The sequence below is a fragment of the Dama dama genome, chromosome 31 (genome assembly GCF_033118175.1).
Source record: "Dama dama isolate Ldn47 chromosome 31, ASM3311817v1, whole genome shotgun sequence".
Lineage (NCBI taxonomy): Eukaryota > Metazoa > Chordata > Mammalia > Artiodactyla > Cervidae > Dama > Dama dama.
Window position 1 is genome coordinate 26,017,643 of NC_083711.1, and position 26,261 is coordinate 26,043,903.

A 26,261-nucleotide genomic window follows, 5' to 3' on the forward strand; every position below is an offset into this window, starting at 1 on the left:
ATTACACAGTGTGAAAAGCATCTTATGTTTAAACACTAGATATGCACACCTGGGCTTCCCAGGTGGGGCTTGTGGTAAAGAAGTCGCCTGTCAATGCAAGAGACACAAGAAACATGGGTTTGATCCTGGGTTCAGAAGATCCCCTGGAGGAGGGCACGGCAAGCCACTCCAGTATTCTTTCCTGCAAAATCCCATGGACAGGGCCACAAAGAGTCAGACAGGACCAAAGTGACTTAGAATGCATGCAGACACACAGCACAGGATGGGTACTGCTTCCTGGCCAAGAAGCTAGTTCTTTCCTCCCAGCTGGGGCTCACTCGAGCCTTTCCTTCTTTCTCTCAATCCCCTCCCCACTCCCTACGCTTCCCGTTTTCTCCCCAGACAGAGCACTGATGACCAAACTCCCTTCCAGGGCCAGAGCTAGAGGTTAAATGATGGCAAACCATACTATTAGCAAGAAAAGCAAAAGCCTTGTCTCTGCTTGCACAGATGAACAGCTTCTAGACCTCAGCTGAGCTATGTACACCCGCTTGGGAACAGAATGAAAGGCTGTACAAACAGCTTTCTATGGTGACATCTTTCAGGAGGCACTTTGGTGCTGAGCCAAAGGCAAATAGACCGGAACTTATGTTTTAAGTCTGAGATCTCAAGTCTGTTTGGATATTGTCATATTAACTTTCTGAAGACCAGTGATTAAATTTTAAGATCATTCCATAAAGATTTATGAAAGAATATTATGTAAATATTGATACATATATTTTGAAGGTGTTTGACATATGTCAATTTAACTTGTACAACATATGTTTTATATTTAAAATACAAAATGAGCTCAGTGTCAACTTTTATTAGTTAATCATATGTAAGTTAGCTGAGATCAGACTGAATTTCACTGTTAGAATATTTCAGATTTAGTCTTAGATGTGCAAATTTACATATAATGAAACTGGAAATGTTTACTAAAAGACAAATACTCACGGAGTCATGTTCTATTTTTAGCATTGCTAATATCTTTTATGATATTATTTGTCCCATTTTTTTTCTTCTAGTTTAACGTACAAAATGTGGGCTATATTGAAGTTATACAGTTTATTTACACACCTCACATGTTAAGTTGTTTCAGTCGTGTCTGACTTTGTGCGACCCTAAGGACTTCAGCCTGCCAGGCTCTTCTGTCCATGGGATTTTCCAGGCAAGAATACTGGAGTAGGTTGATGTACCCTCCTCCAGGGAATCTTCCCAACCCAGGGATCGAACCCATATCTCTTACATCTAACCTGAGTTGACAGGCAGGTTCTTTACCACTAGTGCTCCCTGGAAAGCCCTAGACAGGTAAATATACTTAAATTCCTAAAGTATGTAAACTAGGTTGCCACACCTAGTTCAGAAAACTGGAACATTTTATCTGTATCAGCATTTGTCCATTTGACTTAACGATCTGCTTTTGTTTGTTTATTTTGTTACAATATCAAAGATGTATGTCTTAAAATATCAATCAGTATTTGAAACTCAAGTTAAAATAACACTATTCATCATTCTGCCAGGCTAAAACAAACAAAAAATCCAAACAAAGCACAAAGAACAAAATAAACAAAAATTACACACAAAAATTTTTAAAACCACTGATCTGTGTACCTTTTGTTAAAAAAGTGGTCCCCAGGAAACTAAAGAATAAACCAAAGAAGAAAAAAAGTACTACTTTTGATAATATGCTTCTCTCCATATGCTAAGTCATAGATCAAGTACAGTTAATGTTATTCAAGTTGTGAACGTGTGTGTGTGTGTTTGTGATCTACATCAATCTAGGCTTAATAGTGGAAAAATATACAAATCATCAATACACAAAAGATAGTTGTATATAAGGATCAACGAGTGCTCAAAAAAGTCAGCTTGGAATGAATGTACATATTTAGGCTTTCAGATAAAATTTTCACATGATTGAGGAGGGATAAGTTTGACTGGGACTCAATTTTTAAAGTGTAAATAATGTAAGCAGGTTTATCTTAGCTGTTATTTTTAAAAATTAGGTTTATTTATAATTTATGAGGTAAGTTCAGAAGAATAAAGTATTAGTTATTACACATATTATTCTTAAACAATTCTATGTGGTAAGTACACTCCAAAATTCTTTACACTTGATTTTAGCAAGGAATAGAGGATCATACTTGTAAAACCATTTGAGGGGACTATGATTTTCCCTAAGGGCATCTATTATGCCTTTTGGTCATGCCAGTGATAATGATGAAAAAGGGGATTAAGATAATAGGTTTAATATAGAACTCACTATATGCCAATATTGCTTTAAAAGATGTAAACATATTATTCTATTCTGTTATAAATACGAAAATAAAATATAAATTAAACATCATAGTATTCAAATCATTCTGTTTAAGATATCCCAGGAGATATAAGTTTGCTCTTTCAAAGTACTTAAAAGTGCTTAAATGACTTCCCACATTTCTCTCAGGCTATTCTTTACAGAACAAAGCACATTCTGAAAAATATATCAATTCACATTTCTGATCAGAATGGCTTCCCATGTGACATAGAAAAAAAAAATCCAATATTCTTAACACGCCAACAGGAGCTTTCATGATTTGGCCCCACCACATTAGATGTGTTAGTTAGTTAGTTAGTTAGTTAGTTAAGTCGCTCAGTCGTGTCCGACTCTTTGTGACCCCGTGGACTGTAGCCCACTGGGCTTCTCTGTCCATGGGATTCTCCAGGCAAGAATACTGGAGTGGGTTTGCATCCCTCAAATACACGTACTCTCTTTGGAGAAAGTGCTCTCCCAGAACAGTCTTCCCTCCTGAGGATCTTGATTTTGGCTCTTCCTTTGGCCTGCGAGGTTCTTCCCAGATAACTCATGGTGAGCATACTGCTTCACTTTTCCAAGTCTCTCCTCAGATGCTACCAACACAAAAAAGCCTTCCCCGGCATAAAAGAGAAGATATATTCTCCTTTTAACCTCCCACCCAATGTTATTTTTCTTCACGTTATTTGACACTATTAAAAACAGTATGGTTTTTTTTTTTTTTGCTTGTTGGTTTAATGCCTGCCTCCCTTCTGCCCCACCATTACCACTAGAATGTAAAAGTCATACTTGTTGGAACTTGTGTTCACTACTATACCTCTACCACTTAGAAGATTACCTAGTGCATAGCAAGTGCTCAGTGAACACTGATGGATCAAACTGCATCACTCATTAATTTTCTCTTCACACTTGGTTAGGCTAAAACTGTCTGATCCACACTGTTAACCCCAAATCTAAGCTCAATGTGAAACATACACTCACAGACACAACATACCCCTACACAGAGACTTGTAAAAACTTAGCAAGAAACTTCTTAAAAGCACAATCTAGCTTTGGAATATTGTTCTGTTAATACTTAAATTTTGTAAAATAAAGTATCTTTGCTACACAAAATTTAAAGAGGCAAAAGTCAGATGTACTTGACAGTGTGTTGAATATAATATTGCTTTGGCCAAAAAGTTCATTCACGTTTTCCATGAGATGTTACAGAATAACCTGTATGAGTTTTATATGTAAAGTTATATCCATGTCAGCACAGTATGTGAAATATATAAATATCTAATAGACTTAACAGTAGTATAACATCAATATTATCAGCAGACATGTAATATATAAAAATGATAAATATGTAATTTATATTATATATATATATATATATATATATATCCAGCTTTCCAGTAACCTGTGCCATTATAAACAAAATTTCTAATTATGTTTTGTACAAGTAAAGTTGTTTACTCTTAAATATGATTAGTATGCTTATTTTTTTTGAAATACATTTATTGGTATAAGTTCATGGCTTAATTTAGGGTGCTTCCTTGGTGGTTCAGTGGTAAAGAACCTCCTTGCCAGTGCAGGAGATTCAGGTTTGATCTCTAGTTGGGAGGATCCCCTGGAGTAGGAAATGGCAACCCACTCCAGTATTCTTGCCTCCACCATCAGAGGAGTCTGGCGGGCTACAATCCCTGGGGTCACAAAAGTGTCGGACACGACTTAGCGACAAAACAGGAACAACAATGGCTTAATGCATTTCTGCTCTCCACATTATGTCTAATCTTGGTCTAAAGAGAATCCTGAAATATTTTAAACCATCAGTAGAAGATTAGAACAATTAGCAAACCCATCCCCTAAATGCATTCATTTATACTGAATCACTTTTTTATACTGTGATTTTTGTTTTCATCAGATGTTATGTCTGATGAATGAAACCGTTATACTGAAGCAAGGCAGCGTGTATCCTGTTGTGTGCATCGCATATGGTTGGCAATGGATACCACTAGATCACACGGAGCGCAGTGCAAGAGCTCACTGATCCACATGTGATCTAGCGGGCTCACAGGGTAAAGCGATCGCCTGCAATGCAGGAGACCTGGGTTCAGTCTCTGGGTCGGGAAGATCCCCTGGAGAAGGAAATAGCAATCCACTCCAGTACTCTTGCCTGGAGAATCCCATGGATGGAGGAGCCTCGTAGGCTACAGTCTACGGGGTCGCAAAGTGTCGGACATGACTGAGCAACTTCACTTTCTTTCTTAAATCTTAATATCCAGCTCTAATATAGGCCTCAAGTCATTTTGGATACTTATTTTGGAGTTAAAGGATCAGTGAGATTTGCCTTTCATAGCACAATCTGTGCCTTCTAATCTACGGCTGTGAAGAGGGAGGACACTAAACATCCAGATTTTTATTTTCTTTAATTAAAAGTCAGTGCTCCACAGTGTGGAATATTACCTATATTAACCTGAAGGGACAGCTATGAAAAAAAAAAAAAAACCCAACAAGCTAAAACCAACAAGCTAAAGAGCAATATTCTTGGTAGTTTGCTTATAAAAACAAACAAACAAAAAATCTTTTTGACAAAAAAGACAAAAATGTGCAACTGCGCTTTCTGAGCTTAGAGAAGCTCAAAAAAATGAGGTGGAGGAGCCCATGTCAGCTTTGGCATTGGCTGCCTCAGAAAGAGGAGGGGATTAAGAGAAGGAAAGGGTAAGTAGCTTTCTCTTACAAGAATCTGTTTTGAGTTTTAACATACTGATTTTACAATTATATACTTACATAATTACATAGATTTAAATATATATACTTACATAATTTACATATATACTTATATAATTTATTTAAAGCAATGTTATATCATTTTATATTCATATAATACATACTTACATATCTGTAAAATATACAATGATATATAATTATATACATACAGATAATCTCTGTGTGTGTATTTTTATGTGAATACCCATATACTTAAATTTGCCATCTGTTTTTAATTCAACATTACTTTTCTGTATTTTATTTCTAAGTCTATCCTAAGTATTTTTTTTTTGTATCAACTGTCTTTGGTTAAGAAATGTTATAAGCAAAAAAGTATATCTTAATGTCAGGAGAGGAAGAAAATCTGTTACATTAAAATTGCACTTCAAAAAAAAAATTGCACTTCATTAAAGTATTGGTTGACAATTTTGCCAGAGCAGATATTTTAAATTATTCTATTGAATCATGAGAAAAAGCCAAATAATTTCTCCAGTCCATTGCATATGGTGTATATCCATTTCAGAAGAAAACATATAGGTAATCAAAATAGTTTATTAAAAACATGAAGACTCATAGTTTGAAACAGTAACTGTAACATATAAATATTAGATGTAAATGTATAGCTAACCAGGGTCATATAACTCAATTAGAAAAAGAAAGGATTTTTAATCACACCTATTTTATTCAGTTTAGTAAGTAGGTTTTCTGGCTGACAAATGTTTAAGTCCAGTCTAATCATTAACTATTTTCAGTACAGAAAAAAATAACAGAATATATTATTGTTACTATCAAAATACTGACTTCGTAACTATTTGCACCAAAAGGAAAAACAGTTTCAGGATAAAAAGGATATTGAATTAGAAGGGAAACACTTTCATTGACTTTTCTCAAAAACAGTACTGCCCTGAAACTTGCCAAATTCAAAAATTATTGACTAGGATAGTTTAGTAAAAATATTTTGGCTTCACAGAAAAATATACTTTGAGGTCTAGGAGTTCTGGTCACATTCTATGCCCTACACTAACATACAAAATTAGAAGGGAAAAAAAATTACCACATATGGTATAACTTGTTATAGTACAATATTAAAATGACACTTCTTTCAAATAATTAAGACTTACTGTTAACTTCTGAGTCATCCCTTTACAATGCCATTTTAATGATAAATAACCTGAAAAGAAAATAAATATATCAAGACAGGGTCTTCATTAAAAATTTCCGTGAATTATGCTGAGAGTACAATTTAAGTGTTCTCACCAAAAATAAATTAAATATGAGATACATAGGTGAGCTGATGGATGCGTTTATCTACTAGATGAGAGGAATCTTTTCACAATGTATACACATAGCTAATCAGCACCATGTTTATCTTAAGTATCTTACAATTTTATGTTAATTATAGCTCAACAAAGCTGAAATTTAAAAAATTTCCATGAACTAACATACATTCAAAGGGATCAATTTACATTTATTAAAGAAAAATCTTAAAACCAAAATGTCCTTTTTAAAATGGGAGTCTAAAAAATTTAAATATGGTTTACATGCTGTTAGTTGGAACCATGTTCCCTGTAGTAAAAATAGCCTTCCTCTTGGATTCCCTAAAAATTACTGCACAATAATGTTATCAACAAAGTAGGCTGCTAGGAATAATCAATACAATTCATTGTAGGTCTGCCTTCTAAATTTGAAAGTATAAAACTTCCAAATGTCAAAATTCACAGAGATTAACATTAGTAAAAATATTAAACATTTCCAGCCAAAGTTAAGTTTACATAAATTGACTTCAAAGTCAAATTGTACTCTTGCTATTTTTATTGCTATCGTTGTTGCTAAAATACCACAAATATTTTAGAGACAAAAGATTGTCATATGGGTGAATCTATAAAACACCACCATTAAGTTGTTTAATATTTTCAATTTCATATTAAAAAGTTTTTTGAATCACAGGGGTTATTAGTAGAATGCTAATTTTTAAATACAGCTTTATTTTTAAATCTTACTTTAAAATAATCATAACTAAGTGTAATATCTAAAATTTCAATATTTAAAACTATTCTGTTTTTCAGAAATGTTTTAAAATGTCATTTTATATATTCTGTTTATAATTAACTTCCTCACCAATACTATTTGCTGTCATAGGTATCCAGAAATTGTTTATCCATAGCAGTAACTAAAATAATTTTAAATGAGGTGAAGATTTTGGAAAACACATGCTTACAGATGAGGTTTTACAGGCTGTATTTCAACTCTGTGAGAATCTACAATATTAACAACATGATTAATGGGCTAGTCCAGTTTTTCAAACAGCAGAATATTCATGTAGTCTGTAGAAAGAATGTTTTCCTCTTTTGACCTAGTTCATTCATAACTGGCAAAGTATTTGGAAACTAAAACATTAAAGAAGGCTAGTCTCCTTTCCAGACCATGAGTATGCAGAAAGAAGACAGCAGAATCAAAACTTATAACTGAATGCTTCAGGACTTTAAGTCAATGTAGACTGTTCTCTGTTTAAAAAAAAAAAAAAACTGTACACAATATGTAAACAGTTTAAATATATATTTTTCACTTAAAAAACTACAAATAACTCTTTATGCATTTTGAACCAACATGAATAACAAAAATATTGAGAGAGTCTAAAGTTTTAAATATCATGTACCACTAGATTCATATTACTTAAGTAAAGTAGTGTAAGCTTCTGGTCTTCTAGTAGAACATAGAGAAAAAAACCTAAAACCCATAATAAATTCTGTTAGTGCCTGTAATCTACCTTATTATTTTTTATTGATATATAATAGTACAATGATGTGTTAGTTTCTGCTGAACAATGAAGTGATAGTGTTCATTGCTCAGCTGTGTCTGAGTCTCTGTGAACCCTTGGACTGTAGCCCCCCAGGCTCCTCTGTCCATGAAATTCTGCAGGCGAGAATACTGGAGTAAGTCGCCATTCCCTTCTCTAGAGTATCTTCCTGATCCCAGGGGTTGAACCTGGGTTTCCTGCATTGCAGGTGAATCCTGAGCCACCAGGGAGGCCCTATCCAATGAGGAGAATCAATTATATGTACACATATATCCCCCCTCTCTGGGACCTACCTCCACCCCCACCCCACCCCACCTTCTAGGACATCTCAGGGCACTGGGCTGAGCTTCCTGTGCTATACACCAGGTTCCCACTAGTTATCGATTTTACACATGGGGTGTATATACAGATCAATCCTAATCTCCCAATTCACTCCAGCTTTCCTTTCCCCTGCTGTGTCTACAAGTCTCTTCTCTTCATCTGAGTCTCTATTCTTGCCCTAGAAACAGGTTCACCTGTACCATTTTTCTAGATTCCACATACATGCATTAATATATGCTTTATTTTTCTATTTCTGACTTACTTCACTCTGTATGATAGACTCTGGATCCATCCACATCTCTACAAATGAGCCAATTACACTCTCTTTTATGGCTGAGTAATATTCCATTGTGTATATGTACCACATCTTCTTTAAACTGTCATCTGTTTGCACTCCAGGGAATTTCCAAATACTGCTCTGTTAATTTTACATGAGAGGTTGGTGATTTACAAAGAGCGGTGACAATTTTTCATTGGTGAGACAATGGTGATCAAAATGTGATCTGGCTAGAAATACTGGGTAAGCATCTCCCCATCGGGTTTCCCGGGTGCCTCAGGGGTAAAGAATCTGCCTGAGATGTAGAAGATGCAGAAGACCCCACAGGTTTGATCCCTGGGTTGGGAAGATCCTCTGGAACTGGAAAAGGCAACTCACTCCCGTATTCTTAACTGGAGAATCCCATGGACAGAGGAGCCTGGAGGGCTACAGTCCACAGGGTCACACAGAGCTGTACATAGCTGAAGTGACTGAGCACGCACACATCGCCCCATCGTGCAAACAGAAGTCCCAGTATATAGGCAGAGTATATCATGAGAAATGCTGGACTGGATGAAGCACAAGCTGGAATCAAGATTGCCGGGAGAAATATCAGCAACCTCAGATATGCAGATGATACCACCCTTATGGCAGAAAGTGAAGAAGAACTAAAGAGCCTCTTGATTAAAGTGAAAGAGGAGAGTGAAAAAGTTGGCTTAAAACTCAACATTCAGAAAATTAAGACCATGGCATCCGGTCCCATCACTTCATGGCAAATAGATGGGGTAACAGTGGAAACAGTGTCAGACTCCGAAATCACTGCAGATGCTGACTGCAGCCATCAAATAAAAAGACGCTTACTCCTTGGAAGGAAAGCTATGACCAACCTAGACAGCATATTAAAAAGCTGAGACATTACTTTGTCCACAAAGGTCCATCTAGTCAAGTCTATGGTTTTTCCTGTGCTCATATATGGATGTGAGAGTTGGACTATAAAGAAAGCTGAACACAGAAGAATTGATGCCTTTGAACTGTGGTGTTGGAGAAGACTCTTGAGAGTCCCTTGGGCTGCAAGGAGATCCAACCAGTCCATCCTAAAGGAGATCAGTCCTGGGTGTTCATTGGAAGGACTGATGCTGAAGCTGAAACTCCAATACTTTGGCCACCTGATGCAAAGAGCTGACTCATTGGAAAAGACCCTGATGCTGGGAGGGATTGGGGGCAGGAGGAGAAGGGGATGACAGAGGATGAGATGGTTGGATGGCATCACCGACTCAATGGCCATGAGTTTGGGTGAACTCTGGGAGTTGGTGATGGACAGGGAAGCCTGGAGTGGGCTGCAGTTCATGGGGTCACAAAGAGTCGGGCATGACTGAGAAATGAACTGAACTGAACTGATGGCTAAGAGGCTAATATCTTTGAAACTCTAGATCTAGAATTCTACTTAATTTATGACCCATCCCTTCACTTAGAAGGAGGCTCCTTCACCTGGTATTGCCACAAGGCTCATTCTCCTGACCGCCAGTTCAGCAGCGAACCTCTCCTACTAAGTGCTGAATGACAAGCTGTAAGGAGAAGAGGAAACCACCGCCAGATTATTGAAGTGGACTGCTTGACAGATTTTGTACCTGAAGGGTAACATAACTGTGTGCATTTTCAGAAGTTGTGTGTTGTGTGCAACTTATTTTGCTTTTTGTTTGTTTTTCAAACAAACTGTCTGGTTCAGTTCAGTTCAGTTGCTCAGTCGTGTCTGACTATCTGTGACCCTGTGGACTGCAAAACACCAAACTTCCCTGTCCATCACCAACTCCCAGAACTTACTCAAACTCATGTCCATCGCGTCAGTGATGCCATCCAACTATCTCCTCTGTCATCCCCTTCTCCTCCCATTTCAATATTTCCCAGCATCAGGGTCTTTTCAAATGAGTCAGTTCATCACATCAAGTGGCCAAAGTACTGGAGTTTCTGCTTCAGCATCAGTCCTTCCAATGAATATTCCGGACTGATTTCCTTTAGGATGGTTAGATCTCCTTGTAATCCAAGGGACTCTCAAGAGTCTTATCCAATACCACCGTTCACAAGCATCAATTCTTCTGTGCTCAGCTTTCTTTATAGTCCAACTCTCACATCCATACATGACTACTGGAAGAATGATAGCTTTGACTAGATGGACCTTTGTTGGTAAAGTAGTGTCTCTGCTTTTTAATATGCTGTCTAGTAGCAAGGTTATAAGAGAAGAGATGTATATTGACACAATCCCTGACATTTGTGACAACACTTTGGCCACCTGATGCAAAGAACTGGAAAAGACCCTGATGCAGGGAAAGCTTGGAGACAGGAGGAGAAGGGGATGACAGAGGATGAGATGGTTAGATGGCTTCACCGACTCAATGGACATGAGTTTGAGCAAACTCTGGTAGTCGGTGATGGACAGGGAAGCCTAGCGTGCTGCAGTCTATGGGGTTGCAAAGAGTGAGGCATGACTGAGCAACTGAACTGAACTGAACTGAACTGACATTTGTTGAAGAATAAGGTAACATAGGTTGATTCAGTCAGTTCACAATATGAGCCTTTTGAAAGGGAGATAACTCAGGCCCAGGTAACTCAGTTCTGCTAGAGAAAGTAGATTGTGCTACAGTAATAGCCAGTCCCCATTCTAGTGGCTTAAAATTGCAAAGCTGCATTTCTGATTCGCACTGTTATTGCAGATGGGCAGAGGAGCTCTGCTCATCGCAAAAACTCAGCGAAGTCGGATAATACGGCAGCCTCCATCTCAAGTACAGGTAAAGATGTAAGATGAAGGAACACTGATGATTAAATGTTCTGGCCCCAGGAACAGTACTTATTGGCCTTGCCTCCTTTTCTGTGACCACTTAAATCACAAGAGGACTAGGAAATGCAACACAATTCTATTACATGCCCAGAGCAAGGGAGAATCAGAAATACTTCGCAAACATTTTAAATTACCACAGCAATTCAATATCTACCATCAAAACCAAGTTTTTCTATTGGAACAGTATATCCTAAATCTGTGTCCCTGCATCTTCAGTCGCTCAGTCATGCCAACTTTCTGTGACCCCATGGACTGTAGCCCACTAGGCTCCTCTGTCCATGGGATTCTCCAGGCAAAAATAATGGAGTGGGTTGCCATGTCCTCCTCCAGGGGATCTTCCTGATCCTGGGACCAAACATGTTTCTCCTAAGTCACTTGCATTGACAGGTGGATTCTTTACCACTGTGCCTCCTGGAAAGTTGCCCCAAAGCTGCTGTATACCCTGAAACTATACTGTTTGAAAGAAAAAAAAGGAATGACAAATTAGTTTCATCATTATGTTGCTCAACTAATGATTTCATCTTTTTGATTAAAATCAATTCTAATCTAAGCAACTTGGAATATGAGTTGGCAGATTTACTATGTAAGCAATATAAACAATCATTAAAAACTTTTTAAAATGAAAGAGTCTAAAAAAGATTTTTTAAAAAGATAATATACTTTATACGCCATAGTACAAGTGGCTAAATGTTCATGTGCATGTTAATAATCATGTAGATTCCTGGGTCCCCAGACTAATATGATTCAGTATTTGAGTGCAGGATTCTATGTTTTAAAATACAGCCATTTAATTCTGATGCAGGCAGCTCTGAGTCCTGGATCCAGACTTTTGAGAAATGATGACTGTAGCTGATTGGTTCCAAGAAGCATAAGTATGAAATCGAATTGGGGAAACAACAAACAGGGCTTTAATCAATTCATGGCAAATTTTACTTAGTTACAGAAATTATTATTTAAAAAATGTACCAAGGGAAAAAAACTGACTCAGCAATCTCAACAAGATGCAACAGCCATGTAATAACATGGCTTCTCTACTCTGCATGAAAACCTTGAAAAACTGACATGCCAATAGTCCCCATTTAAATTATGAAGAACAGGTGCTTACCATTCTCTTTAGAAATGATACTCAAACTGATATCACTAATCCAGACTTCTTCCCTGAGTGCCAGGCCCAAATATTCAAATGTCTACAAGATATCTCCATTTGGATAGGCCAAATAAACATCCCAATCATTACATGTACAAAACCAAATTCCTGACACTCCCAAAACTGTTCTTGAAGTCATTGCCATTGACACTCTCAATTACTTAATTTAGTAACCTAGAAATCACCCTTGGTGCATCATTCTCCCAAGCATTTTCTCAGTCATTGAGCAAAGCTGCTTGTCTCTGCTTCCTTTGAAGATTGCTTGCAGAACTTGACCACTTCCTATCTTCTCCTTCACTACCACTCTGGTCTAAGTCATCATCATCTATCACTTGGACTCCTGTAAAGAACTTCAAATGTCTCCTCAGAGACATTTGCTAAATGTTTATCTACAACTTTAATAAACAGTAAATAGTTATAACTTTACAAAAGAAAGGAAAAGAAAGGAGAGAAACAAAGAAAATAATGAAGGAGGGAAGGATGTGTGGAGACAGGGAGGATGGAAAGAAGGAAAGCAATCAAGTAAGCAATGAAAGAGGAGGAAGAAGAGAAAGAAGGCAGGCAGACAGGAAAGTAATCAAGGGAGCAATGAAGGAAAAGGAGGAGAAAAGGAAGAGGAAGAAAAAGGGAGAGAAAGAAGGAAGGAAAGAGGGACGGAGAAAGAGAAAAGAGAGGGAAGGAGGGAGGAAGTAAGGCAGGTAGGCAGCAAGGAAGATGGGAGGAAGAAAGACTGGGAGAAAGACAGACAGAATTCTCTCAGTTCTCACTTTTCTCCTGCTCGGAACCCTTTTTGCCTACACGTGTTCTTATCTTGGTCCCTTACTTCTGCTCTTTGAATAAGCAGCCCCTGACAGGGACCTGCCCTGAGTGTCTAGCACAGAATGGCCTAATGTTTTCCATGTAATCTTCAGCTCACTCTCTTCTTTGTAGCACATTCTTCTTTTTAATCACCTGACGTTTATACATAGCTGTTGTTGCTTGATCACTAAGTTGTGTCCAACTCTTTTGTGAATCCAGGAACTGTGACCCGTCAAGTTCCTCTGTCCGTCGATTTCCCAGGCAAGAATACTGGAGTGGGCTGCCATTTATTGTTATCAATATTTATTACTGTTTGTCTCCTTAAGAACATACACATTGTACAGATTCTAAGTTGCTATCATATTGTCATGTCACATAATGAACTAATAAAATTGTATTGACTCGAGACATATAGTATATAAGCAAATACAAGCAGAAAGTAATTGAAGGTAATGAAAAGTGCCATAAAGCAAATAAAGGAGGATAGTGAATGATCTCATTGGTGGTGGTGATGGTGGGGGGGTGGTCCCATGGCTTGTCATTGGTGAATATTTTAAGAGGTGATATAGAAGCTAAAAGGTCAGATTGATGATGCAATTAGTACAGTCTGTATATGAAAAAAAATAATTACAGGATAAAGGAAAAAGAGAAGCTTTATGGATGATTTTCAGGTTTTGAAAAAGTATAAAAGAGTGTGTGTGCTTGTTGAGTTGTGTCTGACTCTTTGTGATCCTGTGGACTATGGCCCACCAGGCTCCTCTCCATGGGATTTCCTAGGCAAGAATACTGGAATGGGTTATCATTTCCTTCTCTAGGGGATCTTCCCAACCGAAGGATTGAACTTGCAGTCTCCAGCCTCTCCTGCATTGGCAGGTGGATTCTTTACCCCTGCCCCACCAGGGAAGCCAAAAAAGAACAGGTAAATCAAGTCAATTGTTAGACATGTTCTCAAAAAGTGCAGAGTGAGTCCTAAAACAATGGAGAAAGAAAATGATATTTCATTTAAAGGAGAAAGAAAAGGAGGCAATTAGGATCACTGTTTCCAACGTTCCACTCCAAAGAGGGATGGAGAGAAATAGAAAAAAAATTAAAGGGGGAATGCTTATATTTGTACAGACCTTTATACTTTCAAAGTTTACATTTTCACATTTATTTACCACATTTCTCTCTCATGATGACCTCTGAAAATAGGCAGATTATGATTATTCCAATCATTAACAGGGGCATTTTTTTGGGCCCCCAAATCACTGCAGGTAGTGACTGCAGCCATGAAATTAAAAGACACTTGCCCCTTGGAAGAAAAGTTATGACAAACCTAGACAGCATATTAAAAAAGCAGAGACACTACATTGCAGACAAACGTCCATCTAGTCAAAGCTGTTTTTTTTCAGTAGTCATGTATGGATGTGAGAGTTGGACCATAAAGAAGGCTGGGCATCGAAGAATTGATGCTTTTGAGCTGTGGTGTTGGAGAAGACTTCTGAGAGTCCCTTGGACAGCCAGAGATCAAACCAGTCAATCCTAAAGGAAATCAGTCCTGGAATAATTATTGGAAGGGCTGAAGCTGAAATTCCAATACTTTGCCGACTGGATGTGAAAAACTGACATTTTGGAAAGGACCCTGATGCAGGGAAAGATTGAAGGTTGGAGGAGAAGGGGACGACAGAAGATGAAATGGTTGGATGGCACCATCGACTCGATGGACATGAGTTTGAGCAAGCTCTGGGAGTTGGTGATGGACAGGGAAGCCTGGCGTGCTGCAGTCTATGGGGTCATGAAGAGTCAGACATGACTGAGTGGCTGAACTGAACTGCAGAAAAACAGCCTAAGACTTACAGAAGTCTGTGCTTTCTTTAAGGTCAACAGACTAGCAAGTTAGTGCACAGGGCTTACCTAGCAGCCAGGTGTCCTCACAAAGTCCATTACACCATGTCTATAATGCCATGCCGATCTGATGGAAACTTGCAAAAGATTACCAGGAGGTAGTCAATCTGCTTGATATGAACTGAGTTCACGTAATTGATTTGTTTTTAAATTCTACAAGCTTGAATTAAAGGTTGACTTTGAATGTATCACAGAAAAACCAACCTTCAAAGATTCCTTAACGCTCCCCCAAAAGATTCAGATCTGGTAGCTGGCGTTCAAGGTCATCACAGTGTGGTTTCTATGAGAATTTCCAACTTTACCTCATACATACCATACCTAAAAAAATATTCTAAAATCTTTTTACCCATGCCAGATTATTTAAGTCATTCAACATGAACAAAAGCAAAGAGACGGAAGGTATGGTTTCTTCCATCTTTAATATCTACCCTTTTCTTTCTCTTGTCTCTTTCTGTCACAATTATCCACCTTTAAGAAGACTTTGCAAATACCCAAGTCAGCTGTGAATTCTATCCTTTCACGTAACATTCTTCAAAGCCGGATGACACTAGTCATACCCTGCTTTGTACTGTTATAGCTGTTTGAGGATGTGTTAAACATACCATTCCCTAAGTAAATTATAAATGCTTTGGTAAAGGGCTGCGCCTTCTGTACCTTCTTTCATTTTCTATTCCTTTTGCAGAGAATCTACCATATAGTGGAGAATTAGAAAACATTTTGAAGATCGATAAAACTGGTTCAAAGAGAAAAAAAATATGTAACCTTCAGATAAATGGTCCCAACACTCTATCGAAGGAAGAAAGAAAAAATCATAGACTGAAATCAATAAATGAAATTACTTGAAAGAATGAACAATAGAAGTGGAAGAAGTTCATTGTATCTTTAGAAGCTGGCACAAGGTATGGTGCACAGTAGCTACTCAATCATTAGCTGTTGGATTAATACCTCAATAAATAAACACAAAGTGAAGGATTTATGAGAACAAAGAACTATTAGAAAATAGTCATAAAACTAGGCCCATCACTTCAGGCCAAATGGGTGGAGATCAACAGAAATTAGGTCACTGGGTTAAAATATAATATTCAAAGGCTAAGAAGAAATATCTATATTACCTCCTCTGCTCTTTTGTTATAAAGCTTGCCTTGTTGTTGTTCAGTTGCTCAGCCATGTCTCTTTGTGACCCCATGGACTGCAGCATGTCAGACTTGCCTGTCCTTCATCATCACCCAGAGTTTGCTCAAACTCACACCCATTGAGTTGGTGATGCCATTCAACCATCTGATTTTCTGTCATGCACTTCTCCTCCTGCCCTCAATCTTTCCAACCATCAGGGTCACTTTAAATTAATTTAATTTGATCCACAGAGCAATTCCGTAAAGAAGCAGTAGAAACAAGATTCCACCCATTTTATAAGTAAGGAACAAATCAAAAGGATTAAGTCTGTAGGTTAAGATCAGAATCAGGGACAAAGTCAAAACTTGAAGTCCTTACTAGGAAGTCTCTAACTCCTTGATAGTCTGTTTTCCATAGGCCAGCAACACTGTCATCCCTGCAGTCTTATTAAAAATGCAAAAGCTCAGACTCCAATTCCAGACACCTGAATCAGAATCTGAATATTAACAATATTCCCTGGTGATTTGAAATAATCTTAAAGTGAACTGCTTACCTGATACAAAATGAATATAAATCTGTCTGCCTTCATAGATATAGACATAGGCAAACATATAAAACAAAATTTAGGATATGCGTGTGTGCTAAGTCACTTCAGTTGCATCCAACTCTGTGCAACCCTATGGATTGTAGCCCTCCAGGCTCCTCTGACCATGGGATTCTCTAGGCAAGAATACTGGAGTGGGTAGCTACTTCCTTCTCCGGGGGATATTCCTGACCCAGGGATTGAACCTGTGTCTCTTACCTCTCCTGCATTGGCAGGTGATTCCTTACCACTAGCGCCACCAGGGAAGCCCAATATGGGATTTATGTGTATGTATATTTATATATGGAAAGAAAGCCATAAAACCATGTTATAAAATATTACTCTTGGAGATAATGAAATAACTATTATTAACTATTACAAATAATATTGATATCATAATACACACACATTAGAAAGGAACATAGTTTAGGTCCATGAATATGGTCCTTAAAGAAAAATATACTTTTATTTAAATGAAGTCTCTTTTTAATTAACACAAATCTGAGAAGTCTGTTGGGCATAGTAGAAATTCTATCATGTCTTTGAGAAAAAAGAATACCAAAGGGAGCACAAAGTAATAGAGAAGCACAATAGTTGGCAGTCATCTGTAAAAACAAGGTATTGAAATATGCCTATCTCAGCACATGTTAACATCTGGGGGTTAACACATACACACACATACAATAGCTAAGTAGGATGGATATGATGCTCAATCAAAATATGAAGTCTGTGATGTGCTAATTAAGGGAAATTCCTTCTGGTGATATTATGTTAGTGATAACAAACACTACAAGGTAATAGTGGAGCCTATGCATGGCTTATAATAAACACAGGTACCACTCACACCTCAGATAAGAGAATGGAAGAAAGCAGGAAGTTTGTCCCTCCTTTCAGAAAGGTGAGAGGTTATTTTATTTTGTATTTTAAAAGGCAGACAAATCATTTTTTAAAAAGTGAAATTTCAGAGCTGAGTTTTATATTCAATTACTATAGCTTTAGAGTGTGATGATTTCCATATGTATCTTAAAATATTCCCATTGCCATCTACTTTTTTTCTGCTCAGCAAAAATTACAAACAATACTCAAGATTATAATAAATATAAATTAGAAGGAAAGAGAATATGAGTGAATAAGAGGTAGGGAAAAGTAGAAAGTGAAGATGTTCCAGAAAGAAGGAAAACATTTTCAAAAGGGAGGAGAGTTGAGCTAGGTCCAGAAATATAAATTAAATTCTCTAGATAGAATTTTTAAAAATAACAACTAAAAAGGCAAGATAGCTTCTTTAAAACATATGAAAGGGCAATTAATTTTTTTCCTTTAAAACTGAAAGATAATAGTCTTTTTAAATAGTGTTTATGAGTTATCTAACAAAAATCAAAACTATTTTTCATTAAAAACCTTATATTAAAGAAGTTACTTAATCTTCCATGCATAAATATTTTGCATTAATTTGTTTTCAAAATTGTGAAGAAGAGTTCCATATTATATGGCATAGGGGAGACAATTATCCAATGCTAGAATTGTGTACTATGTCCAATATGGCTGATATAACAAAGTAAAGCTTTTTACAACTTCTCATTGGCTGCTGATTTCTCAGAAGCATGATATTAATATGTTTAAATGATTTTTCAACTACAAGTAATATCTTAATCAATGTGCCTTCAACACATTTCTTTTCATACATACAAATACACATACACATACAATATCATCTAAGTTGGATGTCTGATATGATAATGATATTTATCTTATGATAATATTCATTCTTTGAGCATCTTGGCTATGTTTATTGCTTCTTCAATTTTATAAACATTATACAGTTAGTTTCTGTAATTTATCTGTTTCCACTTACCCTTTGCTTGAATATATATTAAGAATTACTTCTTCATCATCTTGACTATAGCTTCCCAGGTGGCTCAATGGTAAAGAGTCCACTTGCCAATGCTGGAGACATAAGAGGCGTAGAGAAGATCCCCCGGAGGAGGGCATGGAAACCCACTCCAGTATTCTTGCCTGGAGAATCCCACGGAAAGAGGAGGCTGGTGGGCTGCAGTCCGTGGGGTTGTAAAGAGTCAGACATGACTGAGAGACCGAACAAGTGTGCACACATCTTGATTGTGCAATTCATAACTGTATTTGTGAATATGAAACTCTCTGTGACATGTATTATGTGATAAGAGTAGAATCCAGAAAGCATGAGATTCTGGGATTAAATTCATAGAATTCTTGGCTTTCATGATATAGATGTATGTTAGATCTATAGTAGAGTTATATTCAGATGGTTTTCTCTCATGATATAAGCACATTTAAGCTGCTTTCTTTTCACATTTTACTGTGGACTACCAAAAGGCAGATACTCTGTATTGATCATGTTTAAATTCCCAATGAACAGCACAATACTTGGCCCAAAGATAGACACTTAAATTAATTACCTACTTTGGGAGCCATGTGAACTGAAATACAATGTTTTGGGTCCATGAGATCGGAAAGGTAAATTGTAAGTGTATATGTTAGTTGCTCAGTTATGTCTGACTCTTTGCAACACCATGGACTGTAGCCCACCAGGGTAGGTTGCCATTCCCTTCTCCAGTCATATTAATCATCCTGCTTATTGCCACAAAATAGATCCCAGAGACCCTTCAAAGCATGTCATCATAGAACTCATTCTTCAGGCTTATCAAGGCCAAAGAATAATTCATTTATGATTCTAAGTCGTGCACTACTTAGCCAAGTATCTATACTTATAATACACCCAATATTTAAAGATTTCAGCTATAACCTTCCCATAGTGAGTGACCGAGTGAAAGTTCCTCAGTTGTGTTTGACTCTTGGCCTCCCCATGGACTATATAGTCCATGGAATCCTCCAGGCCAGAGTACTGGAGTGGGTAGCCTTTCACTTCTCCAGGGGATCTTCCCAACCCAGGGACTAAATCCAGGTCTCCCACATTGCAGGCAGATTCTTTACTACCTCAGCCACAAGGGAAGCCTACCCAAAATCATTTAATAGGTAAAATATCAAATGGGAACTAAGTGGCTTGTCTGTTAAAAATGTGTATTTCAATTCCTCTACTCATAGATTTTCCATTTTTGTTTTCTCACCCAGGAGGACAAGTGGGTAAATACAATTGATAATATGCCCAAAATTAAATGATATGCAATACAAGAGTATAAATTACTTTATGATACTGCATCTCAGTTTTATAAAAATTCAATGATAAGTAAGTTAAAGTTAGAGACACATTAATAAGCTCTCTGGTAGTTTTCAGAAATATGTTGTCAGGAACTCAGGAGTGATTAGACAGTTATATATCAGTGTACATAAACATTTTGTTAGAAAAAAGTATAAAGAAATAAATATAGATGTTTATTCAGGTAAATTAGAGAAATCAGAAAGATAGACTATACTATTTCCTGATATAAAAGGTAAATCTTTAAAGAAAAACTGGAGTGTCTATTATTTTCCATGACTGACTTTCTCTTTATGTCTAGTCTTCATAATTGATTTAAACAGTTTTGTATTTTAGATAGGTTGATAAATAGAAAACTTCTTTTAGACAGGTTGACAAATAGAAAGCTTCTGAACCTGCTGACCTTTTAGTGGTCATAATTTACCTACAAAGTGGGAGTGAGAGGAAATTAGATAATGGTGTGCTGGTAACTCTTTAACAACTGATTCTGATAAACGGGGAAAAAAGACAACAACTCTGATTTGTAGAATTTGCTGATTTCTATGGTGCAAATACTTCTGCCACAGATGACTTCAAACAAGAAAATGCTGTCTCTTAAAAACAGAGATTTGGAAGGAGTAGAGTAATAGCTCATCCAAGCTAGTTTTAGCCAGCTTCAGCATATCACTGAAATCAGGCCATATTAAGTATTTTATGCACAAAGTTGATTAAACAAATAACTTTGGAAAGTAGTGTCAAATATACACCCCTGTTAGGGATACACCATATATTTAGCTTTTAAATGTCCTGGAAAGTATCTTATATGGGAAACCTATTTAAGATGGTTTAATATAATATCCCTCTCAGAATTATTTGACTCCCTTTTGGATTTTTTTGTTGTTGTTCCAGAACTTCTTTCAGAAAAATAGTGTTTCATCAAATCCTATCGGGAAAGTGTGGCTCTGATTATGCACTTCAAGTCTTATTGCATACATTATGGGCTTTCAGTAATCATAAATCAGTGACACTTATTTATATAGCAAGGTCTAAAGAAAAAGGTAAGAAAAGATACACAAGTATTGATACCTAAAGAAGATTCTGTCCTACACTTCATGAGATTGAATTATATTTAGGCAATTGATTCTTTAGTGCAATTATAGGTTTATTTATTTAATAGAGATATTTTATTGAGCATCTACTATATTCAATGCACTATTAGACATCAAGGCATTGAAAATTTCAGTGCTTTTATCTCTCTTATATGACTGAGTCTCCATTGTGTGCACTTGTGTCCTCAGGGGCTCAGTTCGTGTTGGACTCTTTGGGACATGATGAACTGTAGCCTGCAAGTTTCCTCTGTCCATGGGATTTTCCATGCAAGAATATTGGAGTGGGTTGCGATATCTCCTTCTTCCAGGGGATCTTAAAACCCAGGAATCAAACCCCTTTTCTCCTGCATTGTCAGGAGGCCCATTGCTGCTAACTGCTAAGTCACTTCAGTCGTGTCCAACTGTGTGCGACCCCATCCCTGGGATTCTCCAGGCAAGAACACTGGAGTGGGTTGCCATTTCCTTCTCCAGTGCATAAAAGTGAAAAGTGAAAGTGAAGTCGCTCAGTCATGTCTGACTCTTCACGACCCCGTGGACTGCAGCCCACCAGGCTCCTCCGTCCATGGGATTTTCCAGGCAAGAGTACTGGAGTGGGGTGCCATTGCCTTCTCCGCAGGAAGCCCACTAGGCAAGGCTAATTTTAGTCCTTCTGTTTTTTATTTTATAGTGGGGAGGGAAAAATATACTAATCATTCTAATGTTTAATTCTAATACATCTTGTTACATGAGCGGAATTTTGTTGCAAAATACAAGTAGTTTGGACACATTACTCAGCTATTTAATACTTCAAATATAATCTTTCTTAAGGAAAGAGGCTGTTATTTTCCCCATAAGTACTCAGTATTAAATATCTGTCTGCATATTAATATGTTAAAGCAACAGTATTTTAATAACTATCCATCTGAGTCTATGAGAATGAATCTGAATGTTTAACCTATATCTACATTTGGCAAGTTAGTGTAATTTATGTATACACATAAATATTCATAAAATTCAGTATGTTTTGAAAAACAAAAGAGCAAGACTAATGGTTGAATGTTAACAGTAAAAAGAATCCCAAGAATTCAGCTATCTATTTTGCAACAGATTTCTTGCAATAGCCTCTCTTTCCTTGAACCACAACCCACAAATTATCATGCAATACATAAACCTTAGTGCATTTGCTTTTGTTTTGTTTTCCTTTAGAGAATTGAGAGGTAGATTTTCCACAGAAGAAATAGCTGGCACTTGACCTTTGGCAGCAAGTATGACCTGCTGTTTCATCAAAGAAACTCTGATGTTGAATTACCTTAGCAGCACGTGAATTATTTAAAGAAACTACAACATGACTGCTTTAAGATAATGTGTTCACTGCTTATAATAGTGTATGAAGTACTATATACCAAAAGAGTAACACTTCAGTAGTTCATTTTTTTTATCCTATACATTTTTCTTACCATGTAAGCATTGAAATAAATGTTTCTTATCACACTGAAAGAAAACAAACAAACAAACAAACAAATGCATACCTTTAGCCATGAACCTAGCTCAAAACACACCATCACCATGAAGGAACACATCACAAAATTACCTTTTGATTTCTCAACTGAGAGCACAAAATTGTTGCTATCATGGTCACCAACACTTAATTGCTTTTGTAATGCTACAAAGTAATTTTCCTTCAAAGTAGGTATTTGAAATAATTAGTTACCTACAACAAGCCATATGGTGCTCATTTATAGTAACAAACGTAACTTCTGAAAAATAAATTCAATGAAAGTTGTTTTATACTTTGCCCTTTGGAACACTCTTTACTTTCTTTTTTCCTTAATTTTAACAAAACACTGAAAAATTGCTCCAAGTATAAACTGCGTGGAATATCTAGAGTTAATTGTCCATCATTGGAAGAAAGCCAAATATGAACTTTTCTAATATTCAGGTGTGGTACATTGTTATAGGAACGTTTTATCTATCTACATTATGGCTACATTTTTGTAACTTATAGTAGACTGATCCTTAATAATCCAGAATAAGCTGCATTTTATATTTGTCAACTTTTTATTCAAATAGCTTTAGCTGCTAATGCAGCATATCACAAAATTCAACTTTAACAACATTTCACAGAAAAGGGAAAAAAAAAGTCTATATGTTCATTGATGTAACAAGCAATGAATAAAATATAAATACATGAATTAGAAACAGAACTACTGTCAGAGGCTTTTAATTTTGGCATAGATCTGAATTCACTATAAGCATCTTTCAAAAGGCAGAGGAAACTCCACACTTTCTTAGCTTTCACTTCCACACCAAGGAAGTCTCTCACGAAATCTCCTACCTTTCCTCATGAGATCTAACCGTGGAAATGAACATAAACAGGGGAAGATTCAGGGCAGGAAATCAGAGAATCAGGACAGAGAGATTCACAAGAGCATATATTATAGTCCAGCAAAACATGGAAATATTTTTAAATGCTATCCATCATAAAGTTATATTAACAATAGGCTTCATGATCCTGCCATGGAATGGGAGGTATTATCTTGACCCTTGACCTCTGCTCACATAAAAGCCTGAGAAATGAAAATCATGTTTATCATGGCTCTTCATTTTATACAAATTTACTGTCCTTTCTTAAACTGGTTTAAGAAAAAAAAAAATTCTATTCTGAAATAGCCCAAGTCTGGTTCTTAACAGTCATGTGACTTTTTTTTTTTTCCCTGCCAGCCATGTGCTCCGTATCATTTTACTCTGAAATAACTATGCGGATTTCAGCTCAACCTGCCTTTGCTTATAATGCATGACATACCCCGTGAGGGAGCCTGAGAACAGGCTCCCTTGAAAAGCAAGGTTCTCATAGTTGGCCTGTAACCATGGAAGCAGATGCCGTTTTCTTCTTACCCCTGCTTACCTCTTTGCAGCCTCGAGCTGCTCCCTATTGTTAAAAGGGGTACGCCTTGATTTTTCTTCATCATGACCGAACTTGCCTCTTCTTCAAAGGGCATGAAGCTGCAGGTCATTGGTCTAGACTGTTTGCATGGTCCAGAGAACAGCCTTGATGTAACCCTTGCTCCGTCTGAGCCACACCACCAGCCGTGCATCTGTAGACTGTAGGGGGACATTGGAGATCTGTATTTGAAAAGAAGTCTGTCTGATTTTGCCATTGTGCCTTTCCACTCATCGATCGAATGAATATCGAACCTTCTGTCGTTGCATGTGTGAAATAGATAGCTTAGCAAGCACTTTTGTGCCCAACCTGTGCAGTGGGCCAAAAAAGGTTTTCCTTTTAGTCTCAAGAATTTTTTTCTTCAGACTATGAATTTCGTGTTAGCTTAAATTGTTTGTGTGTTTTTATCTCATCCAACTGTTAGGATGATTGAATTACTTCATCAGCAGTGACTTTCTTTTGTAATAGAAGGAACATTTTCTTTTTTGTCAACTACATTTTGGTTTTTGTTTTTTGTCTTTTGTAGCTTTTTATGATCTAGTTTAACTCATTTGTAACTAGAAGTGGTATAATTGTATCCTGTTAAGCCAGAAAGTTGAGGTATCTTTTTAAGAAGATGGTTAGATGATGTCTATTATTTAACAGATTTAATTTCAGAAAGGTGAACTTGAACTGCCTCAAGGTAATTTCAGTGATTTGTAAGAGTAAGTAAATCAAATAATCATATTGATTTTGAGTTAAACAAAATGTTTGATAAACTATGTGAAGGGAAAATTTTTTGTTTTTTCCCTTTTAAAAATTGTGAAAATGTCAGTCTGGAATATTGAAATATACTTAGAGGCACATAAATGTATTACTTTCATTTTCTATGTTAAATAATACCATATATTTATAATATGTATCTTATGGCATGATTTAATTAGAAAGTATGCAATATGAAAGTATGTTGTTGACATTTAATTTTTAATACTATTATAATTCATTGCTTTTCATCAATAACTGATGTTAACAATAACTGATGACCATAATCCCACCTGCTCATTCTAAAACATATTATTTTACTGATTCTTTTTAAAAAAATCAGAATCAAAATGCTTGATATAGTTTTTTTCAATATATTGCTTAGTAAGCATTGTCTATGTGTATCAGTTTTTGTTTCGTTTTAAGAAACCACTATCCCATACTTCAAGGCATACCTATTTTCTCTAATTGCCACAGGCAAAGGGGAGGTCCATGACAGAATAAAGAAGGTTATTGTGACAGATGAAACATAATTCACAATGAATACTCTTTTCATCCAACCTTAAGTAGCAGAGGATTATTTCCAAGCTGAATTTGGTAGCAGAATGTATGAGCTGATTTTATTAACATATAAGGACAGGCTAAAGGCAGAAAACCTATTTCTCTTCAGCTGGATGGTGGTTATTTCATGTGTGTCTGTTTAGGGGTCTTATTTTGTTCACCTCAACTAGAAGAAATGCTGGACAGAAGAGAGTCTGAAGAATCGGCGGGAGTAGGTGGGGAGGGTAGGAAATAGGAAACTTAAAGTAATAAAAGTTGGAATTTTCTATGCCAGATAATGAAAAATGAGTTAAATATATTTCTACATTCTTTGGCATGCACATGAAATAGTCAAACGTGTTTTCAACAAACATATGAGCTGCAAAAGTAGGTAAATTTTATTTCATAAGCTTTAATTTCCTTAGATGATGATTTTTGTCTTTTTCATATTCTTAATTTCAAATGGTTTATTAGATTTCCAGATGCTGTCAGGCTTTAAATTAGGGCTTAACACTAAATATCAATTAAATAACTATGTGTTTGTTTGGATATTTTATTTGCTTTCAGTTATTTGTGTTGTTTTTAATGACAGGGTTTTATTTGATCTTTATAAAACTTTAATATTCAAGTATAAATAATTACTTTCCTTTTTTTAACTAATGAGGAGAGATCTTAAATTGACTAAAAACTAAGCAAAAAAAAAAAAACTGTACTTGATACAATATCTGTGAATCACAAGAAAATTCCAGACTACTAAATCCATTCCATCTTTTTTGTTTTAAACAGAATTTTATTTACAGCAACCATTTGAAATTACTTATTTTTGAATTTTTTTTCTTTTGCTTTATTTTCAAATACTTTCTAGGAGTTGTAAAGTAGTTTTCCATATATAAAAGGAAAAGGAAGTGGTTGTTCTGTCTACTAGCATATCTACTATTTTAGAACTTACAATAAAGTGCTATTTCTCTGCTATGTTCTTACCAATCAT

The 26,261-nt window shown here is 36.4% G+C and overlaps 1 long non-coding RNA gene across 2 annotated transcripts in view; it reads right to left on the reverse strand.

The window, feature by feature from the left end:
- The window catches only part of LOC133049967 (uncharacterized), a 95,737-nt gene extending 71,605 nt beyond the window's left edge, over positions 1–24,132 (reverse strand). For both annotated transcript variants that reach the window (XR_009691502.1, XR_009691503.1), the window contains exons 1-2: positions 23,957–24,132; positions 6,184–6,233 (exon numbers count right to left, since the gene is read on the reverse strand). This is a non-coding gene — a long non-coding RNA (uncharacterized LOC133049967). The remainder of the gene's footprint in view (positions 1–6,183; positions 6,234–23,956) is intronic.
- Between the last annotated feature and the right edge of the window lie 2,129 nt (positions 24,133–26,261).